This window comes from Panicum virgatum, chromosome 4K (genome assembly GCF_016808335.1).
Source record: "Panicum virgatum strain AP13 chromosome 4K, P.virgatum_v5, whole genome shotgun sequence".
In the NCBI taxonomy this organism is placed as follows: Eukaryota; Viridiplantae; Streptophyta; class Magnoliopsida; order Poales; family Poaceae; genus Panicum; species Panicum virgatum.
In genome coordinates, this window is record NC_053139.1 from 2617489 (window position 1) to 2626743 (window position 9255).

Genomic DNA, 9255 nt, shown 5'->3' on the forward strand with positions numbered 1-9255 from the left:
TACATCAGAATTATGAAAATGGGTACCATTTGGTTTATGGTGTTCCTCGATTCTGTCATGTGACAACTGAAGATTTCAAGTTTATCATTGAAGTTGATGTTGATATTACTAGCAGGGCTAGATATTTGTCCTATGGTGCTCTTCCTATGAGTTTCATAGTCTTTCCTTGATAGATACATATAATATTTTTTGTTTCTCATTCTCAATTAAATTTTTAATATTTTGTTGCAGTTTCGTGATATATCTTTGACACCTTATCATGAACCTGGTGTTGGACTTGCTGCACCTGCTCAACCTAACGATGCTCAAGCTGGCGAACATGTGAATCCTGTTGGGCATCCTGCAGCTGATGTGCCTCCCGCACCTGTTGGTGTTCATGGCTCAGTTCCAGAGGCTGGATCATCTTTTGGTCGGAATGTATGTCTCATGTGCCTTCTAGTGTTCATGGTTCATTTCTTATTAGGTTCTAGGTTCTAATATGTTTTTAAAATCATTATTAGGCTGCAAATATGAAGATCATTGTTGATAGGCATTGGCAATTGCTAGTTGATGAGTTGGCATTGCAGCAGTTGACTGGCCCTCCAAGTGGTGGAGTTGTTTCATTGTTCTTAAATAGATTGTTATTGCTTGCCACAGAATTTTTTTCTTTTGCTTCTTCTGGACATCAGAATTCTGAAGGTCCAAGTCACAATTCTGAATATCATGATTGGGAATCTCCAGTTGGCATGCTTCTTATATATATCAAGTTCTTATATCTCACACTTTTTTATAATCCTTAACTTTTTTTGTTCTCATGATTTCATTTTTTAGACAATGATGATAAAATTCCTGAATATGGACAAGATGCTGCTTTTAATTCTGAGAGTCCAGTTGCTACATGTTCTGATCATCACAATTCAATTTCTGCTGGAGGTATGTTTTGTAATTTTCATATTATTTATTATGATTATCTGTTCGCTAATTCTTATAATGCTGCAGCTGATTAAAACTTATTTTTACTATTTCTAGGATCCAATCCTGTTAATGATCTTCCTTTTCCTGTTCTAAATGAAGAAGATGGTATCCCTGATCCTATTGAAGTTGAATTTCCTGGTGAAGATGCAGAAATGGGAATGCCAGATCAGCCAGCACAAGAAGATGAATCTGGGCCAAATTTTGTTTCTCATGAATCTTTGGAAGATGAGGTTAACAAAGGCATTGAAATTGCTATGTCTTTTGCCGATGATTCAAACCCTCCAGATATTATTCCCACTGAAAGTGTTGATGCAAGTTAGTTCCTTTCTTGTTTATGCTTGGTTTAGATTTAAGTTTTATGATTGTTGTTGTGGTACTTAAAAGTTTTTCTTCAGATACTACTGTGCGAAGTGGATCTAGTACAATTGACAAGAGGAAGCGCAAGAAGAGAGCTGCTAAGAATTGTAATGATAATTATAAGTTACACTTGAAGATTGACTCGGCTACTGAAGATTTGTACAATGCATATGTTCGTTCGGTATTTATCAAAACAACTGAACAACAACAATCGTAAGTATCTTTTTAGCTATTCTTTCTTATATTAATTTTATTCTTTGCACAATGTTATATATTTATGATTTCATATGTTTTATTTTGCAGGCCATCATTTGTCATACTTAGAGACTTTCATTGTTCGTACTCAGATTTTCGTGAATCTCTTAAGCCAAGGGGATTTGTCAAAGATGACTTGATGGCTATTTTTGTTCAGTTATTAAACTTTGATCATAAAGGTTTGCCTGATACTAGGGCATCAAGAAAAAGAATTTCATTTTCTCCATTTGTATTTGTAAGTTTGTTATTTATTTACCTCTTCCTCCAGTATTTTTTTTCTCTGCAATGTGTAAAATTATTTATCTTGGGTCTTTTTTTATAGTCTGCTCTAATTAAGGATCCAAGCTCATTTTTACTTAAGAAGAAGCAGAAAGTATTTATAAGGATTAATTCTGAGTTTGACATTGTCAGAGCTGATATTGTATGTTTATTTCTTTTAGTTCTTTATAAAATTCATTTTATAATTTATTCTTATTGTTAATTCATTATATTTTGTAATTTTTTTTACACAATTTGCTTGAGTGAGCACTGGTTTGTTATCTGTATCAATTAGTTGAATAGAGCAGTCCATCTGTTTACAAGCACAAATGCACCTTCAGATGCAGAAAGTGACAAGCTAATTGATAATTTGGTAATATCTCAGTTTGGTTTGTTAATCATTATCAGTAAATAAATAAATAAATATTTATTTTATATGAATTTTGTGGAGTTTATTCTTTGTTTTGTATATTTGCAGGTAGTCAACTTCCAGAATACATGTAGGATTGCTGGCATATATGATAGGAAGATGTCATCTTATACAAAAAATACCTGTAGAGTGTCCTAAGCAAACTAATATGTAAGTTTAAACAATTCTGTGTAGGATTGTTTTATGTTAATTTTGTATTATTATTAGTACTTATTTTCTACTAAACAATTTTACTATTTTTGTTCGTAGATTTGACTGTGGAATCTATGTTATGATCATCATAAAAAATTTTGATGGCAAACTGTTGAAACAGTTCAACAATGTATGTTCACTTCTTATGACTGTTACTTGGGAGGGTTTTCTAGCTAGGCTGACAATCTTGTTTTGCTTGCACTTACTTGTCTAACTTGCTTTGTTTCCATGTTTTATTTTTATTGCAGTCTTATGCCTCAATGTTCAGAATTGCTGTTGCTTCAAGGTTGATGACATCTTCTATGAACAACATTGATCCTGCTACTGTTGGGAATGTAGATTAAATTTTGCTGCTTTGTAATACAGTTGCACAATGTGAATGTCAACTGTTAAATTTGTTTCAGTTGGGAATTTATTAGTATTTGAACAATGATGTAACCACGATTTTTTATGGTGCTACGCACTATGTGTACTTGCTATATTGATGGATGTACTCTATATCTGCATTATAAGCAGTCTGTTCAAAATGTTTGTTCTTTCTTATCATAACTTTTGTTCGTTGTTATTAGATAATATGTTTTTTCTATACAAAACTTTGTTCGGATATACATATTTCCATATAACTGTCTTTGTTTCTCCTAAACAAATAAATTTTTTTTGGTTCTCCTAAACAAATAAAAATTTTTATTATCTATCTGTCAGACCCGGGACCACGGGACTGCTCATAGGCATAGAATGTTCTGGAGTAAGGGGTAGAACATGGACTACCCCTCGTTAGCTTGTATCTGCTCGGACAGCAGTCGAACTAGTCGGAGTACAAGGAAACTACCCGACCCTCTGAGTAGGACTCTAAACGTACCCGGCTAGGACTTTCCATGCAACTCTGTCCCCCCCAAGATATATAAGGGTGGGCAGGGATCCCTCCGAAAGATCGAACAATACCAGAGAGAATACAAACCACCACACAGGACGTAGGGTATTACGCTCCGGCAGCCAGAACCTGTCTAAATCCTTGTGTTCCTTGCACTATCACGTTCTGATCCCGGCGAGTCCCTACTCAGAACCACTCTCCTCGGGATACCCCTCCGAGAACCTAACGATAAAACACTGATAGCTGGCGCCCACCATGGGGCCTCTCGCCGAAGATCAATAGAAGAATTCGATGGCATCCTTTGAATTAAACTTCCCGGCGATCGACGCCGGAACCACCTTTGTGTTCGGCTAGTGGGTCTGCGTCGCCAACGGATTAGGAGGCTTTTCGAACCATTTGGTCAACCCCATGAGCACAGAAACATCTTGGCAGGAACAACTCGGCAAAAACACTCCCGCTGAGATCCTTCTCCCCGAGATCGCTGAGGAGATCGAAAACTTGTCCTTATCGGTTCCTTTCGGATTGAGGAATTCGGCCATGTCATATTCGACATCTCTTCGCCAGGAAGACTGAGCTAGGACTCTTCCCCTGCTCGACTCCTACCCGGATTCAGATGACGACCTTGATTTTGACTCGGTTTCAATTGGTCGCTGAAACTTGACCATCCTGGCCACGCCACAAAACCGAGTCGTCTACTGGAAGAATTCCGAATCTGCTAAAACCATCGACAATGCCCGACTGGTAGCTTGCCTGCAGGATTTGCCTTATCAGCCAGGCAGAACCCTCTATCCAGTCAGAGGAGAAGTAATTGGTGACACTGCTCTGGTCAACTACAGCACGACTCACTCGACCTCGGACAGACAAGTGTATGTTTCACTCCACGGAGAAAGTGAACTTGGTTCTCGGGCTGATCAATACGCCAATGAGAGCCTAGACCAGATATCAGATGATGAGCTGTCAGTCAACGCCCCGCAAGATGAATCCCAGCAAGGCAGAGAAAGCCGACGGCAACGCAACCGCCGTCGAGCCACTCGCAGAAAGAATGCGGCCGCTCGGGCTCAATGCGCTCCAGCACCACACGGGCCGCAAAACCTGCGACAGGACCTAGACGAAGCTGCCGACAATGCTTTCGACAGTCCATTAATCAACCTAGCTGAGGCAGCTATATTAATGCAAAAGCCTTACTCGACACTCCTCAGAACCGTGAAATTCAACACTTGACCAGAGACGCCTTGCGTCAAATTGGGAGACAGAATCTGGCTCCGTCTGTTTCCCACAACAGTCGAACTCCTGCTAAACAGAAGGAACACCAAGAGGCGAACCGAGACAACAACCCGCGTGGCCAACCCCGGTCTAGGTTTCAAGATGAAAGCCATTTGTTGACGGTGCTTAAGTGCCATTTTCACCCGTCAACTATACTCAATAATAAAGGAAAACTACATGCCTTACTCACATATTTGTATCACTAACCTTGCTCCACAGTTGTTTTCGAGTTTTGTACATTTCAGATGAGCAAGAGCGGAATAAGATGAAAACACGCAGCAGACGCCACATAACTACGCAGAATATCGCATTCAGCGTCACACCCTTACAAAGAGGGCCCACATGTCAGAGGAAACGGGGCCTCCACGCAAGATGCACTAGAGGATAAGGATAAGATCCAACGAATCAACCACCCAGCAAAGGATCAGCACGAACGGCTGACAGGTGGGGTCGGCTGACCCCTAGGTTTGGCCGAACCTGGCCTACAACGCGTCCAGGTGCATCTCGAGGAGGAGTCACGGCCAAGGCACCTGATCACCTTCCATATATGCGTTGGCGGGAAACCAACCTCCAAGTAGTATAAATAGGGCCTCTCCCCCCTCTCAACACACACACTTCATTCCATTCTCTCCAAGAAGGCTCTCCTCTCTCTTGCTCTCTTAGCTAGGTAGTGGAGCTAGGCTAGTTTTCTTTAGCGAGCAAGTCGTCATCGGAGTCGTTGAGCAATCCTCGGCTCCTGGTATGGCTTTGTATCCAACTTGTCAGACTTCTATTCATAATATAGAGTTCTGCCATGGTTGCTTTACTATCTTGATAGTTTATCAATCCATACTTAGATCGTTCATAAGTTATGCTATGGTCTTTGTTAGGCCAGATGATCCGGGTACGGATAGAGGTTCATTGTGCTTTCGGGCTTGCTCTAGTGTTTTACTCATCCATCCGAAGGGTGGGAGACCTGGGGGCACTAGAGTAGTGACTTCATACACGAGCGTGGTGCTCGGGTATGCGGGATCCTTCGAATATGACCGTGCTCCACGGTGTGACTGGGGTAGATGGCAGGTGGTGACAGCCCTGTCCGTCCGGCGTAACAACGGTGTTGCATTTAGCGTACTCCCCGACGTTCGGGTTCGGTGTAGGAGATCATGCAAAGAGGTAACGGGGCTAGATGTACTCCAGTATGAAACCTTCTCCACGCTATCCCATTTTCCTGGCACCTGCAGTCCTAACCATGATCTAACATGACCCCAGCTTTGGATAGAAGCACTGGGGCACCTAACCTAGCCTAAGCTCCAGCTGACTTGACGTAGGATAGAGTAGTTCTTTGTTTTGTAGTTTCTCTCCTTTATTCCTTCCTCTTGGAGTTTGGATGTGTGCTGTGTCACATTACCCTTGCTTATTCTTTATTTGTACTTACCCCTGTTAGAGCATTGCCTATTACTTAAGGCACAATGTCATGGTTAATGTTGAGTACACTCATTTCTAGTGATTGCACTAAGGACTGCCAACAGGCATTTCTGGCGCTGTTGCTAAGGATTAACCATTCCTAGTAATTGTGCTAAGAAATGTCAACAAGCATTTCTAGCACCGTTGCCGGGGATGGCATGTGAACAAAGATATTGTGCTGATATTAACTTAGACCTTGTACTCAGGATATAGTCTTTACTCTTTCAGGCTAATGTCACTTTATATCTTCTTTTATTTTTTATTTGAAAGAAGACAGGGGTAGTGTATGACCGGTTTCTCCCTGCCGGAAAACTACACAGACAATACAAAGAGGCTCGTGAGAAGGGCACGACCTCGCGTCATTCCTCCTCTCGCTATCCTCCCGGCACAGGAACCCATTTCGGAAGCACCACTCATTCTTCAGGCTATGGCTGAAAAGACTCTCCACGAGTTCTCCGTCCCCTCCACCGACAATGTGGCCACTGGCCCCAACATCAATGTCGGGGATGTGAACTTCGAGCTCAAATCAAGCCTCATCAACATGGTGCAGGCTAGCCCATTCTGTGGCAAGCCAAATGAGGACGTAAATGCACATTTGCAGAATTTTCTGAGCTCTGCGACACCGTTGTCATACGGGGTGTCACCGCCGATGTTGTCAAGCTTTGTTTGTTTCCCTTTTCCCTCCTGGGGAAGGCGAAACAGTGGTTTTATAAAGACAAGGACATCGACACTTGTGCCAAATGCTCCAAGGCGTTCCTCGCAAAATTCTTCCCGCTGGGCAAAACAAATGCCCTGTGCGGGAAAATTTCAAGTTTCCAGCAGACGGGGATGGAATCCATCCCAGAAGCTTGGGAGAGGCTGCAGGAATACATCCTAGCTTGTCCTCATCACGGCATGGATGAGTGGCTCATCCTGCAAAGCTTCTACAACGGGCTCACAACGACATCTCGAGCCAATATTGATGCAGCTGCTGGAGGAGCCTTCCTCGACCTAACCATAGCCAAATCCAAAGCATTGGTCGAGAAGATGGTCACCAATCAGGGGTGGAGCGATGAACGACTCCAACCCCGCACCAAAGGCATGCATACCGTCAAAGAGACGGATATGATTGTCTCGAAGCTGGACCTCCTAATCAAGAAGATGGAGGAAGGGAGCAAACAACCGATCCATGCTCCCGTTTACGCCATGGGTTCGCACTTCACGTGCGAAGTCTGTGGTAATGATGGACACTCGGGGAACGACTACCCCGAAACCCGTGAAGACTGTGCCTACCTCAACAACAACAACAACGGGTACCGTCCACAACAAGGAGGCCAGGGGTGGAACCAGCCATGTCTACCTTTTTAGGGAGGTAATAACTACAATCCTTCTTATAATTCGAATTTCAATTCAAACCAACCTCACTTGAGAGAACTTGTTCTTGGCCAAGTTAAAATCTACAAAAATATAAATAAAAAGCTTTTGGCCAATGACAAATCCCTGGAAAGTTTAAATGTCAAGCTTGAAACTTTATCTTCGACTCTTTAAATCCAGTTAAGTTTCAACAAAATGATCGAAACCCAGCTTGTGCAAATTGCTGCTTCGTTACCTACTGTTGAGAGAGGGAAGATCCCGGGGCAACCCGAGTCTCCCGTTGAAAATGTCAGCATGGTGTCTACCGGACAGGGTAACTCATCCCGGAGGCCACCACGCAATAACCATGTAGGTAGGTACTATCCCCTAGGGAACGACGTTTGGGATGGCATGCTGGCAGCGGTGCAAGAGGATCCAGGGGTCCCCTTGATCAGCTGCTCGATCTACATCAAACACTTCGAGCGATGCCTATGCGATCTGGGGGCAAGCGTGAATATAATGCCCAAGGTAATATATGAAGCACTTGAATATCCTGCTCTTTCCCCAACAACTATGCTCGTACAGCTTGCAGATTCAACCATTCGGTATCCCGAAGGGATAGCTGAACACGTTTTCATATGAGTTCGAGACTCCTTCGTCCTTGCCGACTTTGTGGTAATGGATATGGAGGGCGACCTCGGAGTCGACCTCGTACTTGTGCGACCTTTTCTAAGGTCTGCCAAGGCAAGGATCGATGTCGGAAAGGGAGAGATCCGTTTCTGTGTCGAACGGGAGGACATGTTTTTCAGGTTTAATAAGAGGGAAGAGCAGAGCTTCATGATCCAACAAGACAGTGAAGGGCAAGCACTCTGGGGTGCACCAGAACCCCAGCCAGAACAACGACCCTCCGCACCTAAAAGAAAGAAGAAGGAAAAGAAGGTGTGGCAGAAGGTCGAGAGTTCGGCCTCGTCCAGTTCTCCAGGACGAGCCGATGAATGGTAAGAACGATGGAGAAAAGTCGCGCATGTCAGACTTTAAACGACGCGCCCTAGCCAAAGGTAAATTGGTATTTATCTCATATTTGCCTTTTCCACTTTTCAACATTTTCTTTGCACCTTATTTGTTTTTCTCCACTGCATGTTTGTAATTTTCAAAATTGTTTTCTGCACGCTGGAATTTTTCTAGCACTTTTCCCTTTTTACCAAAAGACCAAAAATATTTTGAGTTTTAAAATCCTTTGGGAAAAATAATTTGGACATATTTTCGAGCAAACTTTTGGCCGTGCACCATATTTTCAAAGTTTATGACCGTTGAGGAATCACCTGGCCAAAGGGGGGCACCAGGAGGCCCACCCTGGGGCCGGCCGACCCCACAGGTCGGCCGACCCAGGGCCAACGGCTCCTGGGCCCCACCTTCTCCAACGGCTACCTGACCGTTGTGCCTGGCTATTCCTTGGGTGCACTCGCCCAGTTTCCTTCAAATAGAGGCCGAGAGAGGGGTGATGAGCTCTCATGCTCACTCTCTCTACTCTCACTCCCTCTCACACATTCTTGCTCGGGTTTCCTTTGGATTTTGGCTCAAGTTTGATTGCAAGAACACTCTCTCTCTCAATTCTTTGCTGCAAAATTGATCACATATTTGGAGGAACAACTTTCAGATAAGAGTTTCATTTTCATTTCACTAACGTAACCCGAATCGAGTTGTTCTCGTTCGTTCTCGTTCGTTTTTGTTGCAAGCATGAGAGGTGCAGGACGGAAAATTTCCAGAGCTCTCAAGAGGATGACGAGGTTGGGATCGTCCCGTTCATAGGGCGAGTGGAGCTCTCATCATTCCCCCGAACCTGCACCAACACCGACCACGTTGGACTATGAGCAAGACGAACAAGAAGAACTGTTCGAGG

At 43.4% G+C, this 9255-nt stretch overlaps 1 non-coding gene across 1 annotated transcript; it reads right to left on the reverse strand.

Moving 5' to 3' along the window:
- Positions 1-6810: 6810 nt before the first annotated feature.
- LOC120705364 lies at positions 6811-6919 on the reverse strand. The gene has a single exon (XR_005687945.1). It is a non-coding gene; the product is annotated as a small nucleolar RNA R71 (small nucleolar RNA).
- Between the last annotated feature and the right edge of the window lie 2336 nt (positions 6920-9255).